The sequence below is a fragment of the Protopterus annectens genome, chromosome 1.part1 (assembly GCF_019279795.1).
Source record: "Protopterus annectens isolate FY-2018-M chromosome 1.part1, PAN1.0, whole genome shotgun sequence".
Classification (NCBI taxonomy): Eukaryota; Metazoa; Chordata; order Ceratodontiformes; family Protopteridae; genus Protopterus; species Protopterus annectens.
Window position 1 is genome coordinate 1,444,679,395 of NC_056726.1, and position 12,751 is coordinate 1,444,692,145.

The 12,751-nt window shown below is 42.5% G+C and overlaps 1 protein-coding gene across 2 annotated transcripts in view; it reads right to left on the reverse strand.

Annotated features, from left to right (window-relative positions):
• Positions 1-12,751, reverse strand: part of LOC122810855 (urea transporter 2-like) — a 1,084,839-nt gene that overhangs the window by 956,190 nt on the left and 115,898 nt on the right. The gene's annotated exons all lie outside the window — the stretch shown is intronic.

The window sequence follows — 12,751 nt, forward strand, 5'->3', positions numbered from 1 at the left end:
CTGAACAATAAGCTTCCAAGGGTCTGCTCCAGGATGCCATTTAAGAAGTGGAAGACTGATGCCTTTTCCTTGGACAGAAATGTTCCTGTTTGTTTTTCAACCCTTTCCACTGATATCCAGGGTACTTATAAAGATTCAGAAGAAATCCCCATTTTCTTTCCTTAATCTATAAACGAGAAAGGATAATACATGTCTTGGATCTCCACAGACAACTCAAGTCCTGTCCTGACAGAACTAAATCTTTCAGATGCTTAGATTAGTTGTTCATTTCTTGTGAATGTAAGGAAGGGAAACCTGGGCCAAAACAGATAACGGTTGCTTCAGGCTAATACCTTTTCTTATAGTCATCACATCAAAACTTTTCCAGGCAGGGTCAAGGCCTTAGCTTCATCTATGGCTTTTTGGAAAGGGTTGTATTCTAGAAATATTCTAGAAGCAGCAACTTGATCCTCTGTATATATATATACATTTGCAAGGCATTGCAAGCTTGATTCTTTCTCCAGGTCTAGATCAAGGCCCATTCTCCAGGGTTGCTAGGTTCTCCTGCTTCCACTTCCTAAGTGTAATAAGCTAGGGTAGTTTCCCCATATAGCTGAGACTGCTAGTCATGATCAATATGATGAATGTTGTATTGTTGTGTTAGTAAACTTACCGTAACAGTGGGTATGCATTGCTGCAGTAGCCACTCCCTCCATCCACCCCCCTTGTTTTTTTGGTGTGTTGTTTATGTCAGGGTGTGGACAGTTATTTTTTGTTCTTCCTAATATTGTCCTTTCAAGACTCAGTCTCTCTCTCTCTGTTGGCATGAAAGTTCTGAATGACTTGGCTTCCAACCTTTTTATTCAGATCAGCTTAAGCTTAGTAACAGTTTGGGCACTTTGAAGGTACCCTGAAGATTTGGCATATCTAAGCAAACTGACATCCTTCCCTATTGAGTTTAACACCTTTCTTTTGTGAGACTTCAGCTATCTGTCTATTTACTGGGCAACCTATGCCACCTCAAATAAATATGCACAGTGATTTTTGGACTTAATTAATGTTAGCTCCCTAGACCAAGGGTTTCAAACATCAACTCTGAGGTTCAAAAATATTGGACCTGTTCTCACCAATATTGCCACCCTCTGCTCAGTACTTACATTTACTATGTCACTGGTCAAATCTGACCACTTGTTCAGTAACATTTGCTATGAGGGTAAAGCTTGACTTATCGCAAAACCCTTACAGACTGCTCTAATGCACTCCTAATCCTGCTAATTGATGACCTGATAAAATTTACTTCAAGGATCCCATCTTGCACACTGACACATTTGCAGATAATTTGTATGTCCACCGCAGAGCATACATTGACATATCTATCCTCATAAGACATAAATACAACACCAAAGTCAGGAATAAACCTCTGTGGTAGAACTCTAGTATAAACAAACTATATAATAAGGGTAATAAACTCCTAGTCCATTAAAGCAAACTAATGTCCCATTATCTACAGATGAACGTAGAACGATCAACAAATAATTCAAAAACAAAAATAAAATCCCCCAAAGTTAAGTCTAATTTGAGAATTGTTTCGTTGCTAGGGCAACCTTTTTCTGAGGGGTTAACACACACCAATAAGTGGATCTGGACCATGGCTTAAAAACTAAATGCCAAGAAATGCAGCATACTCTCCTCTGGCAAAACTTGGCACCCATGCACCTACCTCATAGGTAACACCCATTTAAAAGTCAACTCATTAGGGACCAGGGTACTTTGTTGACAACAAACTATCCTTTGATCACCATATACTCACTGTTAGGGAATCATTTTCCCTAGACAGACTAATCACCAGGGATAGCTCTTTCAAATCTATGGAAGTTATCATAACTGTCAACTCATCCCTTTATCATCATCATCATCATCATCATCATCCCCTTTTTCCCATTTACATGGGGTCGGGGTATTGTATTAACTGTCGCCATCTCTCTCGATTCACTGACACTCTCCTGCCTTCTTCAACACTCATGCCTGACTGTCACAGATCTTCTTTCACACAATCCATCCACCTCTTTGCTGGACGCCCTCGCTTCCTCTTACCTTCTTCCTGTCTGTCCCAAATCTCCCTCACCAGATTGTATTCTGCTTTTCTACGCATGTGCCCATACCATCGTAATCTGTCTTCTTTGATCTTTTCTGCAATTGGAGCTACTTTGGCTTCTGCTCATGTCCTCATTTCTTCGCCTGTCCCGCAGTGTGCATCCTACCACCTTTTTCAGGCACTTCATTTCCATCACCTCTAGCTTCTTCAACTGTTCTGCCTTTACTGCCCGGGTTTCTGTACCATACAGTAGTACTGGTCACACCACTGTCTTGTACACCTTACTTTTCAGCTTCTTTGGCATTCTTCTGTCATATACTACACCTGATACGCTATGCCAGTTGGCTGCATCCCCTCTGATTCTAGCTTTGACCTCGTCATTCAGACTACCCTTCTCCTCAACAACCCCTCCCAGATACTTGAAGCTGTTTACCTGTTCCACTATCTTCCCATCTATCTCTATTCTCAGCTTCTTCTGATTTCCCCAATCTGCTGCCATTACCACTGTCTTATCTGTGCTTAGTTTCATCCCATGTGCCTTCAGATTTGCATTCCATTCTCCTATCCTTTGCTGAAGTTCTAGATCAGAGTCTGCCTGTACTGCCACATCATCTGCATACAGCAGCTTTGTTGCTCTGACACCTCCAACCTGTTTGCTGATGTAGTCCATTACCAGTATGAACAGCAGTGGGCTCAGAGCTGAATCCTGGTGTACACCCACTCCCACTGGGAACCCCTCAATGAGGCCAAACACTGTTCGTACTTGACTCACTGGGTCCTTGTACATATCCTGTACTAATTCTACTAATGTTTCTGGGACTTCAAACTACCGCAGTACTGCCCAGATCAGCTTTCTTGGGACCTTGTCATATGCTTTCTCCAAGTCTAGGAAAGCCCAGTTTGACTCTCTCCTCTTCTCTAGTTTCTTCTCAAGTATCTGTCTCAATGCAAACATCGGGTCAATTGTGCTGCATCCTGATCTGAATCTGAACTGTTCATCTCCCATCTTACATTCTACTATTCTGCATATCCGTTTATCAATCACCCTCTCCAGAACTTTCATGCAATGTGGTAGGAGTTTGATGCCTCTGTACTGTCCACAGTTGTGGATGTCCCCTTTGTTCTTGTACACTGGCATGAGTATGCTTATTCTCCAGTCATCAGGAATATGCCTTTCTCTCCACACTGCAATTAGTACCCTCAGAAGCCATTTCTCCCCTAGCTCACCCAGCATCTTTATCATATCTGATGTGACCTCATCTGAGCCTGCTGCTTTCCCTGACTTCATTTTCCTTAGTGCTGCTCTTACTTCTTCTAAGCTGGGCTCCTCTTCTACTCTCATTGTAGGCTGTTTCTGGGGCAGTACCGCTTCTGTGGGGTTTTCTTCATTCAGAAGCTGCTGGAAATACTCCTTCCATCTGCCTTTGAGGTCCTGTGGGCTGGTAAGCAGGTTGTTGCTGGAATCCCTTATGAAGGGTTTCTGACTATCTTCTTTATCTTTCTGTCTTTGCCTTGCAACCTGGTATAATTTCTTTGTGCCCCTTACTGAGTCACTTTCCAGAAGCTGATAGAGTGTCTCTGATGCCCTATTCTTTGCTATTGCAACTTCTTTCTTAGTTTCTTTGTTAGCCAACCAGTATTCCTTCCTAGCTTGGTCAGTCTTTTCAATCTCCCACTTCTTCCTGCACTCCTTTCTTTTGATTACTTCCTGCACTTCTGCATTCCACCACCAGCTTTCCTTATGTACCTTATTTCCATACCTGGCTCGGCCACATATCTTTTCTGTAGTCCTAACACATGCTGTTTTAGGCTGCCACTCTTCTTCAACTCCACCTATTTCCTCCTCTTCTTGGGGTGCGAGAGCCCTGAGTAATTCCTTGAACTGCTGTACTTTCTCTCCAGTCAACTTCCAGGTCTTCAGCCTGGTCTCTGTTGACCTTAGAGCCTTCTCTAACCACTGCTTGCAGCTGATTGTGGCAACTACTGGTTTATGCTGTGAACCGACTGTTTCACTGGGGATGACTTTGCAATCATGGATTCTACCCCAGTGCCTTTTCCTTACTAGGAGGAAGTCTACCTGAGTTGCATGTTGGCTACTCTTGTATGTGATCTTGTGACTGTCTCTCTTTCTGAACCATGTGTTGGCTACTATCAAGCCATTTGCCAGACAGAAGTCTAGAATGGCTTCTCCTTCTTTATTCCTGTTGCCCCACCCATGTGGACCCAGGCAGTCCTCATATCCTGTTCTGTCTGTCCCGATATGTGCATTTAAGTCACCCATTATCAACACCAATTCATGTTGTCCTGCTTTATCTAGTAGGTTCTGCAACTGCTGTCTGAATGCACTCTTTTCCTCACTATCACAACCCTGCTGTGGGGCATAGGCTGAGATTATGAATACTGTCCTATCATTACACTGGAGTCTGATTGCCATGAGTCTGTCATTAATTCTGATGATATCCCTCACTGACTTCTGAAGCCTCTGTCTCACCACAATTCCTACACCATTTCTAGCCTGTCCACCACCTGAGTAGTAAAGTCTGGATCCCAAGCCAAGTGGCTTTGTTGCACTGCCCTTCCATCTCATCTCTTGGATACATAGGATGTCCAGCCTCCTCCGTATCATCATGTCATCCACTTCTAAGCTGTGTCCTGTCAGTGAACCTACACTAAGTGTAGCAATTCTCAGTTCATGTTTGGCAGGTTGGTTGGTTTTATGTCCAGCTTTCACTCAACAGAGCTATCCCAGGTAACCCAGGCTGGGCAACTAGACACCAGCCAACCAGTAGCCTATTGACCCAGGGCTGCTGGGCTTTTTTTTTATGGCGGGCACACACTGGCCAATAGGGGCACATATACTCCTCCCACCATTAGCATGGGTCCCTGGCATGGGTCAGAGAGTAGGCCAGGTCCTCAACCCACTGGTAACTACCCATGCCCATTTTATGGCGACAGTCAACATGACCAAATCACCTAGAGCCATATTTTACACCGTCGAGTGGCTAGCCCTGCCACGGTGCTCAGTTTGTGATCCGTGTTCTCCTATCTTGAGGATACTGCGCACCACAATAGACGCTCAAAGCGGTTGGTCTTTTTACAACTCTTCCCCCCATTGGGCACCATGTAGAGTCTGTGCTGCTGCCCACAGCTCCATTCATTGGTGAGTTTGAGATGGAAACACTCAGCATGTTTTTCGAACATGGGAGAAACCCCACAGAGACACAGAGAGAACATGCAAACTCCAAACAGGCATTAGTCAGAGGTCAGGATCAAACCTTGTACCTTGTGCATTGGAGGCGAAGACCTTAACCACTAAGCCATCTGGTCTCTAAACTCAATAATGTTAACTCATCCCTTATCAGTCTGATAATAGGGAATAATAGCCCCTTTGGTATGTACTTGTCTAATCATATCACCCAGCTTGAGAGACTGCAGAATTTCCTCACTAAAATAATTAAGGGCATGTCTTTCTTGTGCTATCCAGACCATCTTAAAGTTTTTCTAGAGACAGGTGACTTCTGTCTAGCCTACAGAGCCTCAAAAGATCCAGTTGTATATGGCCTCCAGCACATCTGCAAAACTCTCAGCACCGACTAAAGAACATAACTTCTTCCAAAACATTAAAAGGACATGCTGGCAAGATAGATGTATATCCCAAAGAATGCATCATTTACAAAATAAACTTTGGCTATAAAGCAAAGTAACTCCCTCAACTGTTTTAAGTTTAATGTGGATGAATGGATGGGCAATTGTAAATACACTCTAGGTCTGGCTGCTCAAGCCCTTATTGAAAGTGGTCGAATCTAGCTACAGATTAGTCATGCCGATAGGCACCTACCATTTGGGATGTTGTGGCTAGGTTATTAATGGTCCTTTGGATCAACAAAACAGTATTAATCTATGAACGTATGACTGAGCATCTGCTGACCATACAGAAAGATTTCCTAAAGCAGGACTTTCTTTAGATGAGGAAACGTGCACTTTCTGCTTCCCTCATTGTGGCATGGCTGTCTAAACCTGAAGAGAAATATACCAGCGAGATGTTGTGTGGTCATACTCGGCACACCCTACACTGTTGTAAGATCTACATGACAGAGGTGTCAAGAAAGATGTCTGCCATTGAAATATTTAAAGGTAGATATACACAAGTTAATTTGGGATCCCTGGGAAGATGTGATGTGTGCATCATCAGGCTATATTGTCCGTGTGGTGTAGCAATCAACAAGTACCCTGGGGAATGGCATACAGCATACATGTGCCTGTGTATGGGACTGCTGCTGGCATCTGTAAGTTCATGAGCCACATAGTCCAATATACAGCTGCCTTGTAATGTTTGGAGGACTTTAACAGCGGATGATGGCAGATTTAAATACCCACAGTATGTAACACTGTGCCAGAACAGTAGCTCTTTGCCACTGTTGATTAACATTCCTTGCACGGAAATACAAAATAACTATGTGATTCACTATATGCAGGGACCTTCCCATTTAGCTAGATACAATGATGTGTGTATGCATCCCCCAGGGCAATGTGGTTTTACAAAATTACTTCTTAAGGGGTACAAGTGCAATCCCACATTATGTATGTAGACCTCCCTATGTGTGGATATGTATGTAGGTCTTGCCAGCCTGAAACATCCCACAGCCAAAACACTAGTTTGATATTGCATATAATACAGTCACACTACAATACACCTGATGGTCTAAAATGTTACATGTTTCACGGAGAGCAGATCTTCTTAAAGATTTCCTCACTAAGCTCAGTCAAGTGTATGCATGGAGGAAATTATGGGATCTTTAGAGTAACACAGACTTGATTTCCTGCAAGTGTAGACTCCCAACCCTAAATGGCTTCAGTAACACCTTGGACACTTCATCAACATCTGCAGTACAAATGGATTGAGGGTGTGGAGTGTTAGTGACATAACTTGCAAACATTGATAGTCTGCACGGCAACTGGATAAAGTTCCACTGTGTATGCTGTACTCTGCACTGTTCTACTTGTTCACCACCCACTCCAGAAAACACAATCCACAGCAGAGCTGTTACAGCAACCTGCATAATACTCATTGCATGATAGTTCTTAGCATGTATACATCTCTTATTGAGTAATATTTTCAACACATCACACTCTCTGCCCCCAAACAGCAAAACACAAGCAGTACTATAGCAAATTATGTTGTAAGTATCATCAAGAACAGAACCTCAGAACATGGACATATTAGTAGGCATTAGGTTGAACACTCATTTCTTGATCTACAGATATGCATGAACTGTAACAGCACACAGACCACCCATAAGGTTCAGTGGAAGATAGCCTGCAGTTATCCATTAACCCCCTATTTACCCTGCCAAAACAGTAGATCCTCAAGCAAAGTAACACTCCCAGCATAGTGGCAGCATTGCTGTACCCTGAAAACTGTAGCATAAACAAGTACTGCAGTAGCAGTGTGTCAAGGATACTATTAAGTGCAACAAATCTACTGATAACAGTACCATTTCCTAGAAGTATACCTTTCAGAACAGTTGCTGCTTGTAGAAACCCACCATAGCAATTTCCAACAATGGCTACCTCATTGCTGTAAAACAGTATTCTGTAGCAGTATGAGACCCACAGTAGATGCAGGTGTTATAGCATACAGTTTTAAAGCTAATAGCAAGGACCTTATACTAATGATGGAGAGTCTAATAAATGTTCATGAATCTCACATTCTTCTCATTATGATAATACCAATGCTGTGGTAAGAGGCTCCTTTACCTACACGCACTCATATGAGCACTTGCAAAGAGCACTGAGCATGTGCAGGTGGGATAATGAAATCTGCATGGATATAAGGAAATACGTTTTATTTCTTTACCCTATAGATGCACTAAAGAGGAAACCTTCTATCACATGATGTTGTGTTTTTTGGCTTTTCCCGGTTAGGGGTCGCCACAGCGGAACTCCGGTCCGCTAATAATTGGCAGTAGATTTTTACGTACTGGCTTGCCAGGCCTAAAGCACAACCTTCAACAAAGGAACGCCCATTGACGCATGTCGCTGCACAGAAGATGCTCTAACTGAGAATCGAATGGGCAACGTCCAACTGTGAGGCGACAATGCTACCGCAGCACCACCACCGCAGTTTCTTCTATCACATGATACAGTTATAAATTACAGAGATATGCGTTCTTACTGACATGAATACATGTCAGTATGACATGACATGAAACTGTTCTACTGCACTGCATTTCTTAGTTAGTGCCATAATGGGTGATTCTTATGTGTGCAAACTGCCTAGTCATTATGTACATGTTGATGGGGTTAGTGATTGTGTTGTAAGGTGAGAACATGTCTGAATGTGTGTTGTGCAGAGGAAATTTAGGGCATGGCTGGAGGAGAATCATTTATGGGAGTGTTGCTTCGAGTACCTTTTTCAGATTGTGACTTTGTGCCCTTTAGCATCATATCACCCATACTCTTTTCCAACATGTCACTTTTGGTTATATTTTCTACTGATGCACTTCCGTTTGCCTTGCTACAGCCATGATATGTATGCTGCTGCATGCCACTTCACTATTCAGTCCTTTCAAGTGATCCCTACTGGCAGTAGTCCACCAGACTGTAGTGTGCCACCAAATTGTCCCATGCCACCACTATGTGTCATCCACACCGACACACACAATCATGTCAGTGGGAACTGTGACACTACACACTTGCCTGCACATTCTACCATAAGGATTTGGGGTGATGCATGTAGGCAGAACTATGTGAAGTGTTCTAGTGGCATATGTACTGCTTCCATAGTAGAAATCTGCACAACACTCTGATAAGTCAGTCTTCTCCTTTACCTCTCTTCCTCCCTCTCACTGTCTTTGCCACTATCCTTCCTTTTTATTTGATTTGATTTTTGTTTTATTTTATATCTATCTGTGTATGTTTCCAATTCCTGTAGCATCTGCCAGGCCTGTGTCAGTGAAGTGGCATAGGTCTCTATCCTCTCATCAGGCCTATCTTTCTTCCACAGCAGTTCACCTGGCTTCATGTCTTTCTCCTTGTCAGGTGTAGTGAGGGATAGCCTGGTGGTAGCCTGGTGGCATCACTTGTGGCCTCTAGAGGTTACTCAAGGGAAGGGAGCATCATTGTTCCCCTTGGTGGCACCATCGAGAGTTCACAGTCTGTCACATAGTGAGACGTGGCAGAAGTGGTGGGGTGGTTGGTGTTCTGCTGGCTAGAAGCTCACATCCACTGCCTGGAGTGGGTCCTTGTGCAACTCCAAGAGTTGCAGCACTGCTGACTCTGCCTTAACCCCCTCAGGCAGGGCCCATTTGGAAAGGTACTCAGAATGCTGGCTGATTTCTCCCTGGAGCGATCCCAGGTATTGCAGAAATAGAAGGGTTATAGCCACTGTATCCCCATATCCCAGGTATTGCAGAAGCAGGAGGGTTATACCCACCGTAACCCCATCATAGTGTTCCTCTTCCTTGTGTGTCACCTCCTTCACCTTTTCCTTCTCCATTCTTCCCATTACCAATGTCATCCATTTGTCTGGATGTCTGTAATTCCACTGTCAACCCCCACGTATTTGTTAGCACCATCCATGTTAGTCTTTGTCTATTTTTTTGTGTTCTCCTTATGTTTGTGTGCTCTTTCTTCCAAATCTTTGACCTCTTTCCATCCACTGCTTTGCCCTTGCATCCTTTCCCATCTTTCCTTCTCACAAAATTAAAATAAGAATAAAAATAAATAAATAAAAATGAATGTCTGCCTCCCTCCCACACAAAACTTACTAAATTACTCTTCCCCACTTCCCTTTCCCCACTCAGTAACTTTTCCTGTTTTCTTCTGCATATGTTTCTCTGTTTGCTGTACTCCTATTCCTACTTTTTTACAACCCTGTGCCCAACCCTTCTAAAGTAATAAAATAGATGTAAACATTGATAGATGCTTTTTATTACGTGTCTCTGCAGTTCTGGCAGTGTTCCTATGTAGCATATGAGCCCATGCTTAGATGCACATCTACTACTTGCTGTCTGCTTTTCTTTGTGTCATTCTTGACTGCAGTTATGGAAAGCAATTCCTATCTGCCAAAACCCATGAATTACCATATAGGTGGCAGGACACTAAACACCGAAAGTGTGGTAAGAGACTTAGGGACACAGATGGACAGTGGTCTCACCTTCAATAACCACATTGCCACAACAGTCAGGAAATCCTTCTATGTGGCACACCTCATCACTAAGGGCTTTTCATCCAGAAAAAAGGAGGTCATTGTCCCACTGTACTCATCCCTCATTAGACCCATTATAGAATACAACGCCCCATTTGGTATGTACCTCTTAAGACATCTGCAACAACTGGAAATGCCACAGAAATACCTCACTAAAAGAATCACAGGCCTAAAGCAGTTGTCCTACGCTGACCACCTTAAAAAACTCCAGCTATACTTTGTCGCATATCATCTACTCAGAGGCGATCTCTGCTTAACATACAAGGCCATGTCAAACCCAGAGCTGTTGGACATGCTACACTTAAAGAAATCCCAATCCCTCAGAGCCACACTCTCCAGGGATCTAAACCTTGTCATCACAATAAACAAATCAAGCTGGAGGGATAGGTTCCTGACCCACAGACTCCCCAGACTCTGGAATAGACTGCCCATACATGTCAAGCAGAGTGCCTCTTTGGCCCTCTTCAAAAGGAACGTTGACGATTGGATGGGAGAAAGGAAATTCACCCCGGGGATCACGTCAGTCACCTTGCTAGACAGGGGTCCAGGGAAGTAAATAGTGTGGGAAGAAATAGCCAGGGAATTGTTATGTCTAGGCTTGTATAGGCCCTAGGGCTGATAGCCTAGTACCAACCTATGAACTTACCATTTCTACAAGTGAGTTTTTTTTTTAATTATTAAGAGATTTGTCCACAAATTCCAGCTAGATAATTGATAATTACCTTTGCATAGTGCTACAAATCATACATGCAGTAGCCACAGTGAGTGTAATAAGCATGTTTCTGAATCCCAGGTTCTAAAGGAGAAATGGTCAGAGACAGTTTGGAGGTTAACATAATGGTTAAGGTGCTTGTTTCCTAAACAAAAGGCACAGGATTTAATTCTTCACCCTGGAAGGGAAAATCGGCTAGGTTTAAAATGGCCTGCAAGGTCAGATAGCTTTGTGTTTAACTAAGAACATGTTACTTCACACTGCTTAAAAGTAAGCAAAAACAAATAGTGGTTGTAGCAGGTATGAAAGTGGGTTACAAAAAACAGTCTTGAAAAATTGCTTCCCTTTGTTTTGTATCAAGCAATGAGACTCCTTTCTTCTGTGGAGTCTGCAGCATGCATCCATTAGCATTCATAAAAAGAGAATTGCAGTATTAAGCAGTTTCAACCATTTAAATCCAGTGGGCAGTTTAAATCAATTCATTATATACAATTAAAAAAATGTTAAAGAAATAAAAAGAAAGAAAGATATACATCACATCTCAAACCAGATATACCTAAATAAAAGAAGACCCTATTTATCAAAACAGATAATCCAAAAATTAACAGTATAGCTTGCACAACTGAAGACAGTACTTTTTAATAAATACATGTAGACAAAATATGTGAAGCAGGCACTACAAATAAAAAATGTAATCAGAAAACCTGATCTAATGTATAGCATGACTAATGAATGCTTAGGGTTGGAGTTCTGTAGCCACGGTTATTGGCCTTCTGGCATACCAGGTTTGCAGATGATTGCATGCTAGGAACAATCATAGAAACCCCCCCACCCAAGATACTAACATCTTACAGGAAGTTCTAACACAGATAAATGACTGCTGCCAAAGCCACAGCTTAAAACACAATGCCAAGAAATGCATAATAGTACTTTTTGAGAAATCAACTGCCCAGGGAAACTACCTCCTTGATAAAACTCCCCTAAAAGTAGACACAGTAGGCTGGTATTTGCCGACTCATGTAGATAGTAAGCTGGCTTTTGACCAACACGTGTTTAAGGTAGTAAGAAAATCATTTTATGTCACTCATCTTATAAGTAAGGGCATAGGATCTAGGTCCAGGAAAGTCATATCTTGCCACTGTACTCAGCCCTTATCACACCCATCATTGAGTATAATGCCTCCTTTGGTATGTACCTGACCAGGGACATACAGCTACTGGAATGTCCACAGAGGTTATTCACAAAAAGAATATAGGGTGTAAACAGAATGTCCTATGCAGATGCCTCAAAGCCCTATCTCTGTACTGTTTCCTACAGACTGCTGAGAGGCGATTTATGTCTGACAAACAAGGCATCTTTGGATCTTACTGTGATGGACCTTTTGCATAGCCACAAAATGAACAACACCAGAACTACTAAATCTAAGTATTTAAACTTTGCTAGAACTTAAAAAAAAGACATGTTAGAGAGCCAGGTATGTATCTCAGAGAATCCCCATGCTCTGGAATAGGCTTCTTATCCATGTGAAGTAGGGTCCTCCCCATTCCTATTCAAGTGCAACCTGGACCAATGGATGGGAAATTTAAAATTCACCCCTGCACTCATACAACTGATCTGATAGACAGAGGCACCCATTATATTTTGCTCTAACATATACCCCTTAAAATAATGTCTAGTACACACCTATGAATATTGATTGATTATTAAAAACATGCTAAAAGTAGAGCTGCCTTATATACAAACCTTTAGCAACCAT